Genomic DNA, 19,891 nt, shown 5'->3' on the forward strand with positions numbered 1-19,891 from the left:
ATATTATTATTCAATTAGTTTGCTCAACACCGCCAACTGCTCGTCACTGCTCAACCTGCACATAGGGAAAACACATGCAGAGCTGAGTATTTTAAACATACTCAGTGGACTCATGCCAAAACATTTTAATATATATGCCATCCTTACCATAGTGAACTCGAGTTTGCAATTAAAAAAGAATATCATCGAGTATCACAAAATAATTTCATAGACTGGCCAGTCAAACAATTTCCCCCATTTTCTCAACAATTCACATCAATTCCATAGTGCGACGAAAGTGTGGCTACACTATTCGCCCACGAGACCAGCCGACTAGCAAGGACGGCTCCCGATCCTAACTGTGTACACTAGCCTGATAGGGTTTGCGGCCCTACTCAGACCCGAATTCGTTTATACAGCCCTATAGCCTAATGGAGCGAACTCACAAACTAGGCATCAGGCACACAACATCATCAAAACAATCATAGGCATGGCATAACGTTTTAAACCACCCTTATAACGCCATAATCATTATTTTGGTAATAAAAGAGTTTAGTAAATAAAGCCTACCTCGACTCCTTAGATCTCAAGTACGCTCTTCCCCTTGCTATCACGCCGAGAGCGCGAGTTATCACCTTTAAATTATGTGTATCACAAGTAAGTCTCAATCATCATGCATGTACCCAACGTTTCCCTTTTTCCCATCGATTAGTTTTATATTATCATTCATGAATCAAGACATGCTCATCATATCAATTTTATTCGCACCACAACTCCAGATCTATCATCAAAACATGTCACGCATGAGTGTTCTTCAACACATCTCACACGCACACACACAAACACACATGCACGCATACCGATGCACACACACACACGCACATCACTTTATATTCATTAATTTTTTCCCCTTTTCACTCAATCTATATGCATGAGGGTTCAAGAACACCGATTAATCGGCTAGATGAGAAAAGATAGATCAAAATACCTCTTCTTGAATAAAACGATCGGTAGAAACAAAGTAAAATCTTGATTCTTCAATAATTCTTGAGGCTTCAACTTGAATTCTTCTCAAAAGATGAAGAAGTCTTGGAGGAAAATAGAAGAAAATTTGAGAGAGAGTAGGAGAGTGGGAGACGGCGTGAGAGAGAGAGAGTAGGAGAGTGGGAGACGGCGTGAGAGAGAGAGAGTAGGCGTGATCTTTGATTCTAGGGTTAGGTTTTCTCTCTTATTTATAGAGTTCAAGAATATACTCCCATAATTAAATAAATAAAAAGATTTGAGGAGATATGTGGAGGAGTTGGCATTAATTTTGAGAGAAATAAGGGGAGGGTTCGAATTATATGCTATTTAGTTAGCCTATGATTTAATTTGGTATTTCACGGAGTAGAATAAAATATCACGGAGCAGCATAAAAATAATAATTCTCCCAAATAAAATAGTGAAGTGGCGTGAATTATTCTCCCTCCACAAGAAATCAATTTCAAATCTTAATTAAAATAGGATATGGCAAGATCACCTTAGATATGGTAAGATATGCTAGGATATTTGAATTTATTCAAGGGAGGGAATAAACGAGAGGATCAAATAATATGATAAGATAATTCCTTCTCCCATAAATAGGAGATTTTCGAAAATCTCCATGTATAAGCATAGGGGTCGATTTTCTCATGGAGAAAATAAGAAATAATCGGACATTGGATTTAATTTGGATAAATATCCCAAGCACTTAATTAAATCCAAGAAAAATAGGATTCCTCTCCAATAAAGCATGGGGGTCGAAAAATCCAAATAAAATGTGTATGATATTTATGAAGATCCTATTTAATCTCACTCATCCCTTAGGGAATAATTCACCACAATATATTTCACCCGCATCAAAATATTTACACAATCACGTCACAATTTCAACCATTTTCACTTTCACCTCATATTCTCAACACATTGACATTTCAACGGCCACATCATATTTTCCACATCTTTGACTATTCAACAACCACGTCATATACTCAATATATTTGACTATTTAAATAAATCTCAACTCCACAACGCAACTAGGTCATAAAGAAATCATGCAATTAAATCACTCATCATTTAATCCACATACTTCATAGCATTAAAAGCATTTAATGCAAAAATTTTATGACTCGAAAATTAGGGTTCGAAAAGTGGGGCGTTACATCCTACCACTCTTAAAAGAAATTTCGTCCCGAAATTTGGTACCTTCATGGGAAGAGTTCCCGGTACTGTTCCATCATCTTGTCCTCGAGCTCCCACGTGGCTTCCTCGTGTTCGTGGTTCCTCCACAACACATTTACACTAGCAATAGTTTTATTTCTCAAATTCTGAACCTTCCGGTCCAATATCATTTGAGGTCTCTCCTCGTAGCTCAAGTTGGAATTCAGCGTGACTTCTTCGTAGTGGATCACGTGCTTTGGATCGAACATATATTTCCGCAACTGCGATACGTGAAAGACGTTATGAACATTTCCGAGACTGGGCGGTAGCGCTAATCGGTATGCAACGGGTCCTACTTCCTCTAGAATTTCATAAGGCCCGATGAATCGCGGTTTCAACTTTCCTTTTACACCAAAACGCGTTATCCCTTTCGACGGGGACACTTTGAGAAAAACTTTACCACCGATTTGGAAATGCAGGTCGGTTCGCCGGACATCAGCATACGACTTTTGTCTGTCTTGAGCTTCCTTGATCCTTTCACGAATTTGTCGAACAATTTTAACCATCAACTGCATCAGGTCCAGGCCCTCTTCGCTCGCCAACTTTGTCCCAATAGAGCAGAGATCTACACTTTCTCCCGTACAAGGCTTCCTACGACGCCATGTTTATCGTTGCTTGGAAACTGTTGTTGTAAGCAAATTCAATCAGCGGTAGTACGGATTCCCAACTTCCACCGCGATCGAGCACCACAGCTCTCAACATATCCTCGAGGGTTTGGATCGTCCTCTCGGATTGCCCATCGGACTGCGGGTGGACTGCGGGTGAAACGCTGAGCTAAAATTAATCATGTTCCAAGCTCGCGCTGCAGACTAATCCAAAATCTTGAAGTGAACTTCGGATCACGATCGGACGGACGTAATCGTCACTGGGACTCCATGCAATCGCACAATCTCCTTTATGTAAATCTGGTCCAGCTTGCTCAATCCGTGGGTTATGGAGATCGGTATGAAGTGCGCACATTTGGTGAGTCGGTCTATAATCACCCAAATGGCGGTGTTCCCTTTTAGGGTCTTCGGCAAGGCCGTCACAAAATCCATGGCGATGTGCTCCCATTTCCACTCTCGTATTTCCAACGGTTGTAACTTTCCGTACGGTCGTTGATGTAGGGCCTTCACTTGTTGGCAGGCCAAGCAACGCTCCACGAACGCCGCTATGTTCCCTTTTTTAATCAAATGAGTTTCCACAAAATTTATCATAAAATTTAAATAGCTTTTGCAAATTTAGTTTTGAAAAAATTGGTCTTTGCATAGACACATTTGAACTCATTTTGAAATCCTTTTCATTTTATGCAATAACCAATTTCAAAACTTGCAATCTTATTCCTGAAAATAGCAGTCCATCGTAATCAATTTAAACCAAAAGAGATGGAGAAAAAAATTGTTTTCAACATTTTCCCAAGAAAGGAGAGTTTTTAGATTAGAATGGGAAGGTGAGGGAAGTCGAGAAGTTAAAAAATGAAAATCGAATTTTTATAGGAGAGACAAGAATATCAAAGGAGAATATGTTCAAATTTTCTAGCTTAACAATCGTGATGGCAGTGGGTATACAAATAAAACGGGAGAGATTTATGGAAATTAACTTGACACATCATCAGTCGCTCGTATGGTGCTCACATATACTCCCTCAGCATATCATCTCCAGATGAGATGTTTAAAAAAAATTGTGTACGTATATTTTGAGTTTTAATATATCCTTTTAAATTTATTATTATTCTCTTAATATTGTCGTTTTTCAAATTTGATGTCACCAGGATTAGTGTATCTTATCACATACATACTCCTATTAAGACAGTATCACATACTCCTATTAAGTCATCAAAAAACTAAAAGATATATAGATCATTTTAATACATATTGTTAGGAGTAGTACTCCATATTTATGAAAATTTAAGACTTCTTATTTTGTTTCTATTAAGAAATGTCATGTAATATATTCTTCTATTTTGTCTCTATTAAGAAATGTCATGTAATATACTAGGAGTATTACTTTGTCATTATAATTTAAAAACAAAATATTTTAAAATATATTAATAATAGGAACACTGAACACACATCTAACAATTAATTCATACTTCCTTTGTCCCATAGAAAAATATCATATTTTTTTTTATGTTTGTTCCATAAAAATACTTACTATTTCCATAGAAAAATATCATGTTTTCTTTTATGTATGTTCCATAAAAATACTTATTATGGCAATATTTTTTCTCATTCTTTTTTACTTTAAAGTTGCTTTACAACCTTTTGCGTGTGAGGTTGTTTTGCTTGTGGTTGAAGATTTTGACAAAGCCTCGAGTGATGGATATATTATTACTGAATCTAAGTTAGGAGAATTAAAGCGCATTAGTGAACTACATCATTCCTTTGTTTGTACTACACCTTATTCTATTTCATTCACGCATCTCCTGTGTTGTTATTTCTTTTATTTTATATTACTACACTCATATTAGATAATTAAAATTGTATAATATCGTATGTTGAATAGGAAATGTTTCATTTAAAGTGGAATGAGAAGAGTACAAATGTCTTTTTGTTGTTGTTTATAATGTTTTTAATTGTTTATAACGTGTTAATTGTTTATAATATGTTGAATACTTATTTTAATTAGTTTATAATCTTAACTGTAAATATTATTTACAACTTATATGTTTTATTTTAATCTATTTAGTTGTTAATATATCTTTACTATCTCAAATTTTATTGTCCCGTACATAGCACAAATTATAACACTGGTGGTCACTAAAGGTGCACTATAGCTGATTTGGGAAATGTTGCGCAAGGCACTAGCTGTTAGGAAATCAAGTCGAATGAAGCGCAAAGATAAAAGTTTCAAATATAACAAGCCTATAGAATATTTTAGGTTAGTTCTCTTGCTTTTGGCCTTCGATTTATCCGATGTGGGATTTATCTTATTTGGGATTGACAGATGGATTATTAAACTTATTATAGATTATAGATTAAAGATTTGTCATAAGAAAATAAAGAAATCTCACATCGGATAAATCGATATCATTGAAATTTAAAGGGATATTTATTTCATGTCTTATTTTTAATACTATTGCTCTCTCCGTTTCATAGTACCTTAATCATTTTGTTATTTTGGAATATTGCATAGCAGTGGAGTTTTTTTTTTAAGTAAAAGTCAATGCATTTTTTCTCACTTATTCCCTTCGTTCCACAATATAGAAGTTATTTTTTCAATTCGGACCGTTCCATCATAGTAGTCATTTTTTTTATTCTCCATTTACTTATTTATCTCTTTATTCCTACTTTATTATCTCCTCATTTAATATATTTAATATCTTTTCTTAATTTCCATGTCAAAAAGAAGTAACTCTACTACTATGAACGGAGGGAGTATTTTACTCATTCTTACTTTATTCGCTTTTTATCGTTCTATTTTTTTCATTTGCTATTTTATAATAGAATGTGAGTATAATGAGTTAGTGAAAAAAATTAGATCCATTTATAAAAAAGAAAAAAAAAGAGCAACTGTAGATAGAGTATTATTTTATGAACAGACTCAAATGTCAAATGTAGATATTATTTTGTGGACTGGGGGAGTTTTTAACAAGCAATAGCCTTATGCTTCGGTTAGAACCTTAGGAGCTGGCCATTCTAATTTAACAAGCCTATATTTTTGTAGGTAGTTCTCTTATTTTTGGCCTTTGATTTATCCGATTTGGGATTGACAGATTGACTGCTAAACTTCATAAAATTATTAAAGATTAAAGATGTGTTGTAAGCAAATAATGAAAATCCTACATCGGATAAATCGAAATCGATGAAATTTAAAGTAATAAGAATATACATTTCGTTTTCTTGTTATGGGTTGGTAAGTAGTTTTTAACGATAATATGATGTGATATTAATCAGTAGAAACAAGAAATAACTTCGTAAACATCATCCGCGCAAAATCAATTCAATCGATCATTGTTTTGTTTTTGTCTGTTCTTACCAATGAAATGAATAAAAGAACAGTATTTGAGGCACAAATTGTAGGCTGCTCCCAAACACTCCTCCACCTACCATGCACATTGTGATTCTTGGATAGAAGATGTCACAGAAGCAATGTTCCATATCAGTTGTGAGATCAACTGGTGCGGTGCTTATAGACTAAATAGCCTAGATCTCCTAACAAGCTAGTATTTTGAGATAGAGTTGTATTTTTCGTCCGTAACAGAAGTCAATTGATGGAGTTATCGCACGCGTGTCCACTCCTGTCCTCTATTACTAAATAGCCCTTTCCAATGTGGCTGCACGCATTTCAATGATTTACTACAGCCAGCTTTGAGAACAACTGGTGTGGATCAAATAGACTCCTAAGAGTGTCCACAATAGGGAGCCGTGGCTCCCGTCCAAGGACAGAGCTGGTCGCGGCTCCCTGTAGGGGTGAGAATGGAGGGCCGCGGCGGGGGCTTGGGGGTGGAAGGGCGCGGGCCGACTAGGCGGTGGGGACTCTTGAATTGTGTATTGGACATGGTTTATAGTTCAAGGCGGAGAAGTTGTAGAGAGAAGAGTATGATTGATAATTCCTTGATTATTTTCTTCAATAATATGACACCCTTGTATAGGCCATTACAAAGCTTGTGCTCCAAGTATTCTTGGCCACCAAGCTAATGTATTTCTTAGCCTCCAAGCTAATACATTTTTTATCATCCAAGCTAATACATTTTTTTGATCCAATATCTTTTTCTTTTTCTAACACTCTCCCTCAAGTTGAGTAGTGAGATCTCCGAAACTCAACTCTCCAAGCACGTTTGTGAGGCTTCTTAAATTGACTGCTTTGGTGAGGATATCGGCTAGCTGATCCTTTGACCGGATGAACGGTAGCTCCACAACTCCACTTTCTAGCTTTTCTTTGATGAAGTGTCTATCAACTTCGACATGCTTTGTTCTATCATGCTGCACTGGATTCTCAGAGATGCAGATTGTCGCCTTGTTATCACAATATAGTTGACTCTTGTCTTGAGTGAGTCCTATTTCACTCATCAGCCTTCTTAGCCATAGGATTTCCATCATTCCACATCTAATCCCTCTAAACTCAGCTTTTGCACTTGATAGTGCCACTACCTTTTGTTTCTTACTCCTCCAAGTCACCAGATTACCTTCGACGAATGTAAAGTATCCAACCGTTGATTTTCGATCAACTGGATTACTTGCCCAATCAGCGTCAGTGAACCCATATACTCCTCGATTTTCGTTCTTTCTGGACATTATTCCATGCCCAGCTGTTCCCTTCAGATACCTCACAATCCTCAATGCAGCTTCATAATGGTCTCTTTGTGGTCGATGCATAAACTGACTCACTATTCCCACGACATAAGCGATATCAGGTCTAGTGTGGGAGAGGTAGATGAGCTTCCCCACTAGTTGTTGGTATTGGCCTTGATTTGCTAATTCTGCCTCTTCAAAGATCTGCAACCCATGATTCACTAGGATTGGTGTATCTGCGGGTTTGCAGTCTATTAGACCCATTTCAACCAAAATATCCAAGGTTTATTTCTCTTATCTCAAAAAGATTCCTCCCCTAGAACGCAGCACTTCTATTCTCAAAAAATATTTGAGGTTTCCCAAGTCTTTCATCTCGAACCCCAGAAACAAGCTTCCTTTCAACCTCTCTATTTCTTCAGTATATCTCCAGTGATGATCATATCATCTACATAGATGATCAGGCATGTGATTTTGTTGTCCCTCCTTTTCAAGAACAGGGTATGATCCAAATTGCTCTGCTTGAAACCATACTTGCTCATGGCTTCTTTGAATCTCCCAAACTAGACTCTTGGTGACTGCTTTAGTCCATAGAGAGTTTTCTTCAACCGACATCCTTCTCCCCCCTTAAATCCCTCAGAGAACCTTGGGGGTGCTTCCATGTAAACTTCTCGTTTCAGTTCCCGGTGTAGGAATGTGTTCGTCACGTTAAATTGGTAGAGTGGCTAGTCCCTATTTGTAGCAACTGAGAGTAAGACTCGAATGGTGTTCATCTTTGCTACAGGGGAGAACGTCTCATCGTAGTCAACTCCGTAGTTTTATGTGTATCCTTTTGCAACCAGTCATGCCTTATATCTTTCTATCGACCCATCTGGTCTCCGTTTGATAGTGAACACCCACTTGCACCCAACTGGTTTCTTCGGGTATTTTGCACTTTTCTCAGGTGCGTTTCTTTCTAGAGCTTCCATCTCCTTGAACTTTGCCTCGCGCCAGTGTTTGTGTCTCCAAGCTTCTTCAACAGTACAAGGAATCTCCTCTTCCTCATATAGCGCGGCCTCAAATGCGTGAGTCATTTCTGAAAGGTGCCTTTGGCCAAGTTCACCACAGAGTACTTAGATTACCTGCCGATGATCTCTGGGCTATATCTCTTTGGTGGGACTCCTCTGTTGGGCCTTGGCGGCGATTTATATCCTCCAACTCCCTCTCCCACCTGTTCTTCCAGTAAACCACAAATTTCAGCTTCATTTTGTGTATCGGGCATGGTTTATAGTTTAGGGTGGAGAAGTTGTAGAGAGAAGAGTATGATTGATAGTTCCTTAATTATTTTCTTCAATAATATGACACCCTTATATAAGGCATTACAAACCTTGTGCTCCAAGTATTCTTGGTCACCAAGCTAATACATTTCTTATCCTCTAAGCTAATACATTTTTTTGATCTAATATCTTTTTCTTTTTCTAACAGGGACACGGCGCCGGAAATAATTTTTTTCGGTTTTTTTTCTATAAACACTAAGCATTTTACACATTTTCACCTCACACACATTTACTGTAAACGAGCAATAGATGAAGAGGAAGGTGGGGTTTAGAAGTTTATGTGACACTGATACTGGTACGGCCAAGCCTGAGTCCATCAAACAACTTCACCAGCCCATCTGCCAGAAGTGAGTCCAGCCCCAATGGCGGCTTGTTAACCGCCGCCAATGGTCATGTTTGGCCATATTATTAATTATGGTGAAAGGGAACTGTATATTCAGTCAGTTCTCTATAGAAATGTTGTGATTTAAGTTGATACACCACATACTTTTATAATATATATTGATTGGTTTTAAGTTCAAGTTTGTTTAGTTATCTAAATGTGTAAATATCGATTCAAATATGTTCTCCTTATTCTAATCACATTGTTAAAGTGAAGTCCCATCTTAGCGGTGCAATTAAGTTCGATCATCTTTTATTATATTTCTTACTTAATGGAAATTGACAAAAGGATTTTTGTTAAAATTGCAAATTTTGTCAATATTATACTATAACGACAAGGCTGCTACCAATGACTATTCTCCGTAATATCTGGTCGTCAACCAGATGAACTTTGTAGTAACAATGAATTCGGTCGTTGTTCTCGATGAGCAACGCATTGTGAATGTCTCCAACGATCAAAACCAAGACATAATAGGACAATCGAGGCACCAAATATTGTTCCGCTTAATTATTTAAATTTCCAACAGCGGTTAACATCAGAACTAGGCGGCTAAGCTTGCAATCTTGTCGAAAAGATTTAATAAAACTAATCTAGGTAATAGTTCAAAAATTAAGGACATAAGGAAAATAAAATAATATTCCTTCCGTCCACGAAAAATAGAATACATGGGTCGGGGTTTAGATCCCCTATTGTGGACTGTTCCATACATGTATTTTTTTATTTTTAAATTATAATATTAAAATATTAATTTTGTTTATTATAAAATAATTAGATGTGTGTGCATAATGTAGCACAGCCCCTGCTGTGCGGCCTCGTGGGCTGGGTCCCTATCACCTTTTTATTTTTTTTTATGTCAATCAAAATGTTCATCTTCTATATTTGGAAATAAATCCCTCTTTTTTTTATTATATTCAACTATATTTTTCTCTCTACTTACTCCATCTAACAACACCTCATAAAATCTCGTGGCACTCAAGAATGTGGACATTTTGATTGGAACGGAAAAAGTATTAGTTTTATAATAAAACGTTAATGTAATAAGTTATTGGAATGTGGGATCCATTGCCAAAAATAGTAAAGAAAAAGTAAGTGTTGCAAATAGTGGCAGAAGGACCAAAAAGGAAGCTAACGACAAGTAATTAGGGCATACGGAGGGATTTGTAAGACCATCGGCTGTTTAGGAATGGAATGAGACCAGCGATAGACATGCACATGTCTTTGATTAGAGACCTCCCTAGCCACGTCATTATCCTAAGAGGAAATTATTGTAACAAGCCTACATTTTGTAGGAATGTTCTCTTATTTTAGGCTCATCGATGTGGGATTTATCCGATTCGGAATTGACAGATGGCTTACTAGACTTTATAAAATTATTAAAGCATAAAGATATGTGATACCTGATACGCAAATAATGAAATTCCTCATCGGATAAATCGAAATGGTTGGAACTCAAAGGGATTTTCATTTCATTATTTTATTATGAATAGGTAGTATTAACGATTTGAAGTGATATTAGTAGAGACAAGAAATTGCTTTGAAAGCATCACCTGCATGCGCAAAATTTAAAATTATCAAGCATTGTTTTCTTTTAGATTCTTACTAGTCTAGGGAGTATAAAAGAACAATTCTACGAATTGAAAAGGCCCCCCACTTAGTGGCGGGGAGGGGCAGGAGGGTGCGGTCGTCCCTCCCCGGCGACCAGTTATCATGGAACCGGACGTATATTTTCCATGGTCGCCTCTTCCGTTTGCTTCCAATTCCGCCCTCTCTATTTTTCGATCCTGGATCCGCTACTGTCCCACTTGCATTCATGTCTCGAATAATATTATGAAAAGGGAAGCCAGTAGACTCCACCCCGAAAAGCTCATCCAAGTTTTTCTCTTGTTCTTAGAGCATCCACAATTGGACACTCTTCCATCATGTCCTACCTCACCACGTCCTCGGGGACGATGGGACGCACTCTTCCCAAGCCTCTCACAATGTAATAACTGGGCATGTAAGTCAATAAGCTTAGTTTTGTTTATGGGAGATGATCAATAATTATCTTGGTTCAACATTTTTGACTCTTTAATTGAGTACTCGCAGATTGCTGGGATGGACAATCAATGGCCGTCAGTACATGGCTCAAGCCTTCAAGGAATTACTCCATGTGAAGCAATTGGGCTTATCAACTCCTCAAAATTTGGTAACTTTTGCTCCATGAACGACCACCTATGATTTTTTTTTTCGTTGTTGGTATTTTAATTACTCCATCCGTCCCTAAAATTTGTCACTTATTTCCATTTTTGTCAGTCTCCAAAAATTTGTCACATTCATTAGAGTACTATTTTTGGTAGTTGACTTCACATTCCACTAACTCATTCTCACTCATATTTTATAAAATACTACTCCTTTCGTCGAAAGATAAGCGAGTCATATTCATTTTTGAGATATCCCACTATAAGTGAGTCATATCTGTTTTTTAGCAAAAAATTATCCCTTTTACTTTATTCTCTCTTTACTTCTCTATTTTTCTCTCTCTTGTACTTTACTCTCTCTACTTTAGTTCTTTAAATAAAAATTCTTTAAATCTCATTCCTAAAAGAAGTGTTTCGCTTATCTTGAGACGGAAGGAGTATATAAAAGTAGGATCCACATATCACCAACATTTCTTAAACTCACGCTGAATTAAAATGGGACAGGACAGAGGAAGTACTGTATAGGAGTTTGAGAATCCTATAGCATCGTCGTGACAACATAAAAGTGATGCATTTTATTTAAAAGCAACAATTTTTTATTTATCTTAATTTATTCTCTCGCATCCTTTTTTGGTTTATATTCTTCCTTTAACTGCTTTATTCTCTCTTTATTGAACTATTATTCCCTTCGTCCACGATTAAGAGTTTCATTTCTAAAAGGCGCGGGTTTTAAGAAATGTTAAGAAAAGTGGGTTGAAGAAAGTTAGTGGAATAGAGGTCCCACTTGTATATATTAGTTTTAAATTATATGTGAGTAGAATGAGTTAGTGAAATGTGAGGTCTCTTTACCATTTATAGTAATTATGAACCGGGACTCTTATTCGTGGACGGACCCAAAATGGAAAACCAGGACTCTTATTCGTGGACGGAGAGAATACTTTCTAAAAACTCGTGCCCAAAAAGAGTACCTCCCTTGATAGGATGGAGGGGTACTTAGTGGAAATTGACTAATGCTTTTTTGTTATATTTGCATGTGCAGATTGCACGTAATAACTCAGGAGTGGATGTAGATATGGATATGGATATGGAGTCGTCTAACTAGTGGAAAGGCCACGTTAAATGGACAAAATCTCTCATGTTTATTCTCCAAGTTTTTATAAGATGGACGATAGAAAGGAAGATACTACATTTTATTGATATATATAAGTAACACATCAATTATGTTATGATTTCCTTTAAATATCTACATATTCTCGAAATTCTTCTCTTCCAAGAATATTACGGTTAATCCATGTAATATATCCTCTACTTTACAAGTAGGAATAGCTCCTTGTTTGTGCTCTATACACTGACACTCACTCCCTACTTTTGCCCACGCACGGGGTTCATGGCCCACCAGCAATTTTTTCTTTTATTATATTTTATGCATAATCACAAATATTTTATATATTCAGTTGTTTTAGCGCAGTTGGTTTATCTTTCAGTGTTGGGTCCACCGTTCAATATGGGATTCGACAAAGCCTTCCCGAGACTCCGAGACTAAGTACCAATGACTAATGACTTCAATACAACCAAAACAAGCATACTGCTACTTCTTCAGCCAACGCAACATTGACATCCTATTAAGAGAGAAATGAATGAACAAAGACATACCACTAATCTACTCAAGCAAATAAATAATTTTTCGAATTCAGCCGCCACTACTCAATTCGTTGTAAAACTTTGCAAGTCAAGCCATAGGTCAAAGAGGGGGTTTGGAAATAGTAGTTTTAGCTGCGCCATTGCCCCAAGTGCAAAGAGAAAAATTTCAATTGTAACAAGCCTATATTTTGTATGCAAGTTATCTTGTTAATTTGTGGTCATTGATATATCTGATTATAGAATTGACAGATGGATGTGTGACAAGTACATAATGAATCTCACATCGAATAAATCGAAATGGTTGAAATTTAAAGTAATATATATTTCGTTAACTTATTAAAATTCGGTAGTTTTAGCGTTAATATGAAGTGATGTTAATAAGTAGAGACAAGTTATAACTTTGTGCGCATCACCTAAACAAAATTATTTAAATCAAAGTTTATTTGTCTTTGTCGGCTATTACCAATGAATGGTATTAAAGAACAGTACAATTGTAACAATTGTGCTCCCTTCTCTTTTCTCAATTCTTACTGCATTGGATTGAAGAGGAAGGTGAGGCTTTTGAAGTTTATGTAATACTGTTACGACCGAGCAAAAGCCCATCACCAGTGAGTCCAGCCCCGATGCTCGAGCCAATGATCGACCCCTCGTATCCACCCCAACGTAAACCACATACTTAAATTTCTAGAGTAATTGGTTTTAAGCTTTAATTTGTTTAGTTATCTAAATATGTTCTCATTATTCTAATGATTTTGTTAAAACGAAGCCCCACTTGTGATTTCTTACTTGTGTGCAACTCTCAATTGCATCTCTTATTGTAGTTACTACTTACTGGAAATTGACTAACACTTTGTTATGGGGCAGAAGGAGATGAGGAGTGAGCGTGGCATGGGAGGAATTGGTAAGACTGCAATTTTTTTTATACATCCGCCGCTACTGGGGAGAAAAGAGGAATTGAGGTTTGCGTATCTAAGTCTGTCAATAAAGTTGGCTTGCGTTTATTTTTGGTGATAGATTAGATTGGTAATACGTATATCGAGATGATTAAATTATAACTAATATTAAATGCATAAGTGGAGAACAAATCTCAGCCATTAGATCCAAACGATCTAGTTCACTATATGGGCGTTTTAGTTCACAATATGAATTTAAAAACAGGGAGTGAACCAAAATACCTTTATAGTGAAGTATTTACTCCGTCAAAGATTTAGTTCACTGTAATGGCGTTTTGGTTCACTTCTTCGTGTAGTAAACTAAATTCGTGTTCTATAGTTATGCATTTAAATAGTGGTTTCCCTGGATCACTACTCAATCATATGCAATAATCATCAAAATGTGATGTCGGCAACATATGCAAGTATTTTTTTTTCTACAGGAAATAATCAGAGTATCTATCTTGTTTTCAACATTTATTTGACTCTCTAATTATATACTACTCGTTTGGGTACAATATAGGAACTATATATACTCCTTCTGTCCCATTAGAAATGCAACGTTTTCCTTTTTAGGTTGTCCCATTAAAAATAAAACGTTTCCTAAAATGGAAACATCACTCTCTCTACTTTTCCCTCTCCCTTACTTTACTCTCTTTTCATTAACTCACAAAACAACACTGCATAAAATCCCGTGCCGAAAACCAAATGTTTCATATTTATTGGGACGGAGGGAGTACATGTGAAGCTATTCTTCGTAAGGTGATATGGACTCCTCAAATTTTGGCAACTTAAGCAACATTAAAAAAAAATTGTTGGGTGATTAATAATTCGGGTCACTTTGACCGGGCACGGGTTTTAAGAATTGTAATGAAAAGTGGGTTGAAAAAGTTAGTGGAATGTTGGTCCTACATTTATATATTAGTTTTATAATAAAATGTGAGTAGGAATGAGTTAGTGGAATATGGAGTTCACTACCAAAAATAGTAAAAGTGAAATGGGACAAATTATGTGGGACAGACTGAAATGGAAAACTGAGACGAATTATCTGGGACGGAGGGAGTACTAATTCAAACATTCCCCAGCGTTCATTCATATTAAGGGAAGTTAGAAGAAAAAATAATCAACCCTGTAGGTATAAAGTAGGTACAAATGCTCCTAATTTGTGACCTACCATACGAACTGTTATATAAACAGGCAAATGCTCTCCATTATGACCAAGTAACAATTATTTCTTTTTCAGTTTTTGAATTAAGTTGAGAGATTTTTTGTAAGACATTTTTGTCTGAAAAAGGATTTTTTTTTTTTTTTTTTTAGTGAACGTATCACAGTTACTCCTATTTTCTTTTGTTTTTGTAAAGACGAAGAAAGAAATTCGATTTTCTTGCCTAATCCCAATTGCATGGCACCACTGATGGACGCAGTGGCGGATCAATGCATCAAAGATGAGTTCCATTTCTTGACATTTTCAGCTATTTCGACGGCGACGATGCTTCTAACGGCAACCACGGTACTTATCTATAGTGTTTAACTGTTTATTAATCTTTCACTAATTCGTTCTCTTTCATTATTCATATGTCTCGCCGTCCCCACTGTCGGCGTAGCTAGGTATTCAATACAAGAGGGGCAAAATTACATAATATATAATAATATATATATAATTTTCATATTTGAGAAAGGGCATTTTTATAATTTCATATTGTAATGATTTTTTCAAAATGAAGCCCCAGCTGTGGTGATTTCTTATATCTATGCCGCTCTCACTGGCATGGTGGGACTTCCTCACATGTAAGTGGTGGAAATTGACTAACGCTTTTTTTTTGTTAAAATTACATGTGCAGATTGATCACTATAACTCAGGACTGGATGTGGAAATGAATATGGAATCGTTCAGACTAGTGAAAAGGCTACATCGGTTTCTAGACCGACGGTTTTCTCAACACAAATGTTTCATGCATAATTTGTCCTCATTCACACGCTTTTTGAGAAGCTTCGCAGAGGTCTCATCTATCACGCTCCTTGTCCGTGCTCTATAAACCGACGTTCACTCCCTACTTTTCCCCCCGGATCTTACAAGGGTTCATGGCCCACCAGCAATTTTATCTTTTATCTATATATTATACATTATCGTTCATAGAGGTGCGTTACATTGCTAACTTTTTAAGTTGTCAACTTTGCTAACTCATCCAAGCAATGTAATAAAAATGTCAGCACAGTATATTGAAATGTCAACAAAATTATGTATTGACATTTTTAATACACTGTATTGATGAGTTAGCAGAGTTAGCAACTTAAGAAAGTTAACAACTGATCACACTGCATCGTAAATATTTATATACTATTACTTGAATATGGGATTGGACAATGCCAATAGACTTTCTAAGAACATGTTTTTGCGGCCGTTAATCTCGATGAGACAATGGCATTGAAAATATCTCCGACGATAATAAGACAATCCAGACACCACTTATTTAACAACGATTCTTAACTACATCTCTCTCTCTACAAAGTCGATCAATTAAACTAAGTTGCGCACTTTTTCTACGTAACTCAATTCAACAAAAATATGGCTTCCTTGTACCACAGCACTGCACTAATTATATCAATTCTGATAACGCTGCTTCAGCTCAAGTACACAGGGGCTGATCTGACCACTTCCCCTTTCGCGACGCATCCGCAAATGATGTGCGTCGCCACGCTCTGCTCTTTGCTTTACTACTTGTCCTACATACTTTTCTCACACCGCCCTCCACGCCCGCTCGATATGGTTGCTCGTATATCCATGATTTGTTGTGGCTATGCTTCGATTTCTTCCCTCACCTCTCTTCTATTTCCGGCTTCGTTTAGGGCTTACGTTTACCTCGTTTTCACGTTGATATCATCTGTTGAATTGTGGTTTTACTGTAAGCGAGTGATAGATGAGGAGGAAGGTGCGGGTTTTGAAGTTTATGTGATAGTTATATTGTTACGTCCAAGGCCAGGCCCAGCAGGCCACTCTACCGGCCCATCCGCCCCCAATCAGTCCAGCCCTGACAGCGGCTTGATAGCCGCCCCCACCACGAGCCAATGATCGACCCCAACGCAAAGCCAATGTGCCAAGCCGATTCTTGGATTATTATGTTTGGTCATAGTATATATGTTTTACTACTATTTAAATGTTGTAATTTAAATATCTCAATGAGTATGTTGTCTTAATAAGCGGGTTTTCTTAGTCGATTCTTTCTCGAATTGCATTGCTATAGTCTATAAATAGCATGATACGATAACATCTTCCATAATATCTCCAATTATCCTATTAGTTATTTGGTATTTAATTATCATATCTTTTCCATAGTTTATTGCTTCACCGTATCTTTTGCTTAGGATATTATTATATTTGATTTGTTCTATTTTAGTAGGATATCAATGTATCGCCACTTATTATAAATATGTGTAGGAGACCTCCATATTATTCAATCAATCAAGAATATCAGAATTATCTTTTCCGTCTTTTACTTTTACGCTATTTAATTTCTCTGCAAATTTATCAATCCAAAACCCTAGTGGACGGCGGCTGCTCGACGGAGAAAACCTCCGCGAACGATCCTCCCCTTTGGAATCCTTCGCTGATCGCGCAAATACGATATACCATCATATCAACTGGTGCTTTCATCGGATCTCTTCCTCCATATTTCTGCCATCATGTCATACACTACACCGACTACCATTATCGCCAATTCGACAGACAATTCTCCTTGCCACTGCCCATGCCGAGCCCCACATCGTGTTGGTACCCCCATAGACAAGACGTGCAATTTGGATACTCCTATCCAGATCCGGTGACGCAGGATTTGGAACCGAACCTATCGGTGGCTGCCTTGGCTTCATAGCTTGAGCGCTTGACCGCAGATGTCGAGCAATTGATGTCACAGATGGAGGCGAAGCGACCTCCACCAGACCCGGCCGTTCTCCATCACGTTCCACCGCCTGAACCAGCCCCGCCTTATGAGCTGCCGTTGTTTGGGTCACGAGAAACACTACCGCTCGGACAGCAGCACTACACGGATCAGGTGATGTCCATTCCCTCGCTGACGCCGCAGCCGAATGATCCGTATTCCCACTTTCAGTTGTCAGAAGAGCTATATCCTCCGGTGTACAATGGAGAAGGATATTCGAGAAATTCCACCATTGCAGGCAGTAGGCTGCCACAACCGATCTCTCATCCATTGCAATTGATGGATTGCACGTCCTTGCCACAATTTGTTGGTTCAGTGACACTCGGGCAACGACGAACCTTCCACGCCGGATATCATCACGAACAACAACTATATTCCCATCAGACCTCTGATGCAGTTGCGTCTCCGCTGCACGAGCCTGACCGAAGGATGGGGATGTTTGCTGAGATGGAGTCTCATCTTGCCATCACCGATCTTCATGTGGACAGTCTCCGTCCGCCTGATTTGCCTGAGCCAGAACCACCGAACCCACCGCAACGCTCACCCTCTTGTTGGAGACCGACGAGCCATTGCTGCTCAGTTGTACCGCTGCCTGCTGCAGCTGCTGCTCAGCGCAATCCTGATATCGTTGGAGATGAGAATGAATTGTTAGACGATGACCGGTCTCCACCAACCATGATGACTCTGTCGTGCAGCCCCAATATTAGGTATGATTCAATGGAATTAATTGTTGATGATGATAGTGATGAATCAGTAAAATCTTGTTCGAGTAATGCAATTGTTCAACCGAGATCAAGTTGGGATTGAAGAGGTTTTGTTAGACCATGAAGAGACGAATGGATTTCCAATAGCTTCATCAAGGGGTCTGACTTTTCAGGAGATTTGTTTTCGAGCTCAACGTGAAGCGCTAGAGTGCATTCCGGTGGGACCGGATGTCTGTGGGACGTTCTACTGTTATGGTATTTCTTCGCTTTCGACTAGTCGAGTAAGTGCAGAGCAACGGTCGTGTACGTTTGATCCAGGAGGGAATATTTCGCAACAATTTGCTCGTGATTGGAAAAGGATTGAAGCATTCGTTGGCTGGAAAACAGCTACAATTCAGATGTGTTATCATCCACAGAAGTATGTTCTTAAAGTTCAAAAAAGTGGAATCCATGAACATCTTCTTCCATCTAGGCAAAAAATGAAAGCTTCCCACCCATATCCACAAAAAGCTTCTAAAATTGCTCGGCTGGATGCAGCTGCTGTCCGGCAACCACCACAGCTTCATTCATCATCGTCGTGGGTCGATATGCCACAACAGCATGTCCATGTCCGGCAACCACCACAGCTTCATTCATCATCTTCGTGGGTCGATATGCCACAACAGCATGTCCATGACTCAGTCCCAACATTTACAGCCTTGACGATTTCCCTGACAGCGACGACTCACGATCGTTCCTGCCACGGACCTCCTGATGTTGTGGGCCAGCCATTGCTGCTCCATTCCATGAGTCCCTGCTGCTCAGCATTCATGCCGTCGGCCGCCGCTGCTGTTCAAGTATTACTTAAAGAAGCTCGATATTTGAGTGGTGCTAAATTTGGAGTGATTGTTGCTTCTCCACAGAAAGAAGTTAGGGAGGCGAAGTCAACGGTTAATTTGAGTGAGGTGTTTGCTAATGTTGTGATTTACAAAGTGGGTTTGGGGATGAACTATGATGATGGTGAGGAGTTCCACAGGGTTACAAATGAATTGGGTGTTTTGTTGGGTAATTTTGATGAGGGAGAGTGTGTGCCTTGGCTGTAACGCCCCGAATTTTCAAGCCCTAATCTTAGAGCCCTAAAATTTATTATTGATGACGTGGAGACGTCAATTAATTTATGAATGCATTTATTGCATAAGTTGTTTTGGTCGAGTCGAGTCTAGGGTTCACGTTGGAAGTTTGAAAAGTCAAACTTGTTGATTATATGATGTGGCATGTGATTTATTGAATTATGAGGTGAATTATTTGTTTAAGGGTGAGTGAGAATATTAGAGAAAATTTCCATAAATACTAGCCACTCTATTCTTGAGATTTTCGACCCCCTTGACTTTCGAAGAA

This window comes from Salvia hispanica, chromosome 5 (assembly GCF_029641045.1).
Source record: "Salvia hispanica isolate PSC_SH4W2 chromosome 5, Shi_PSC_v1, whole genome shotgun sequence".
In the NCBI taxonomy this organism is placed as follows: Eukaryota; Viridiplantae; Streptophyta; class Magnoliopsida; order Lamiales; family Lamiaceae; genus Salvia; species Salvia hispanica.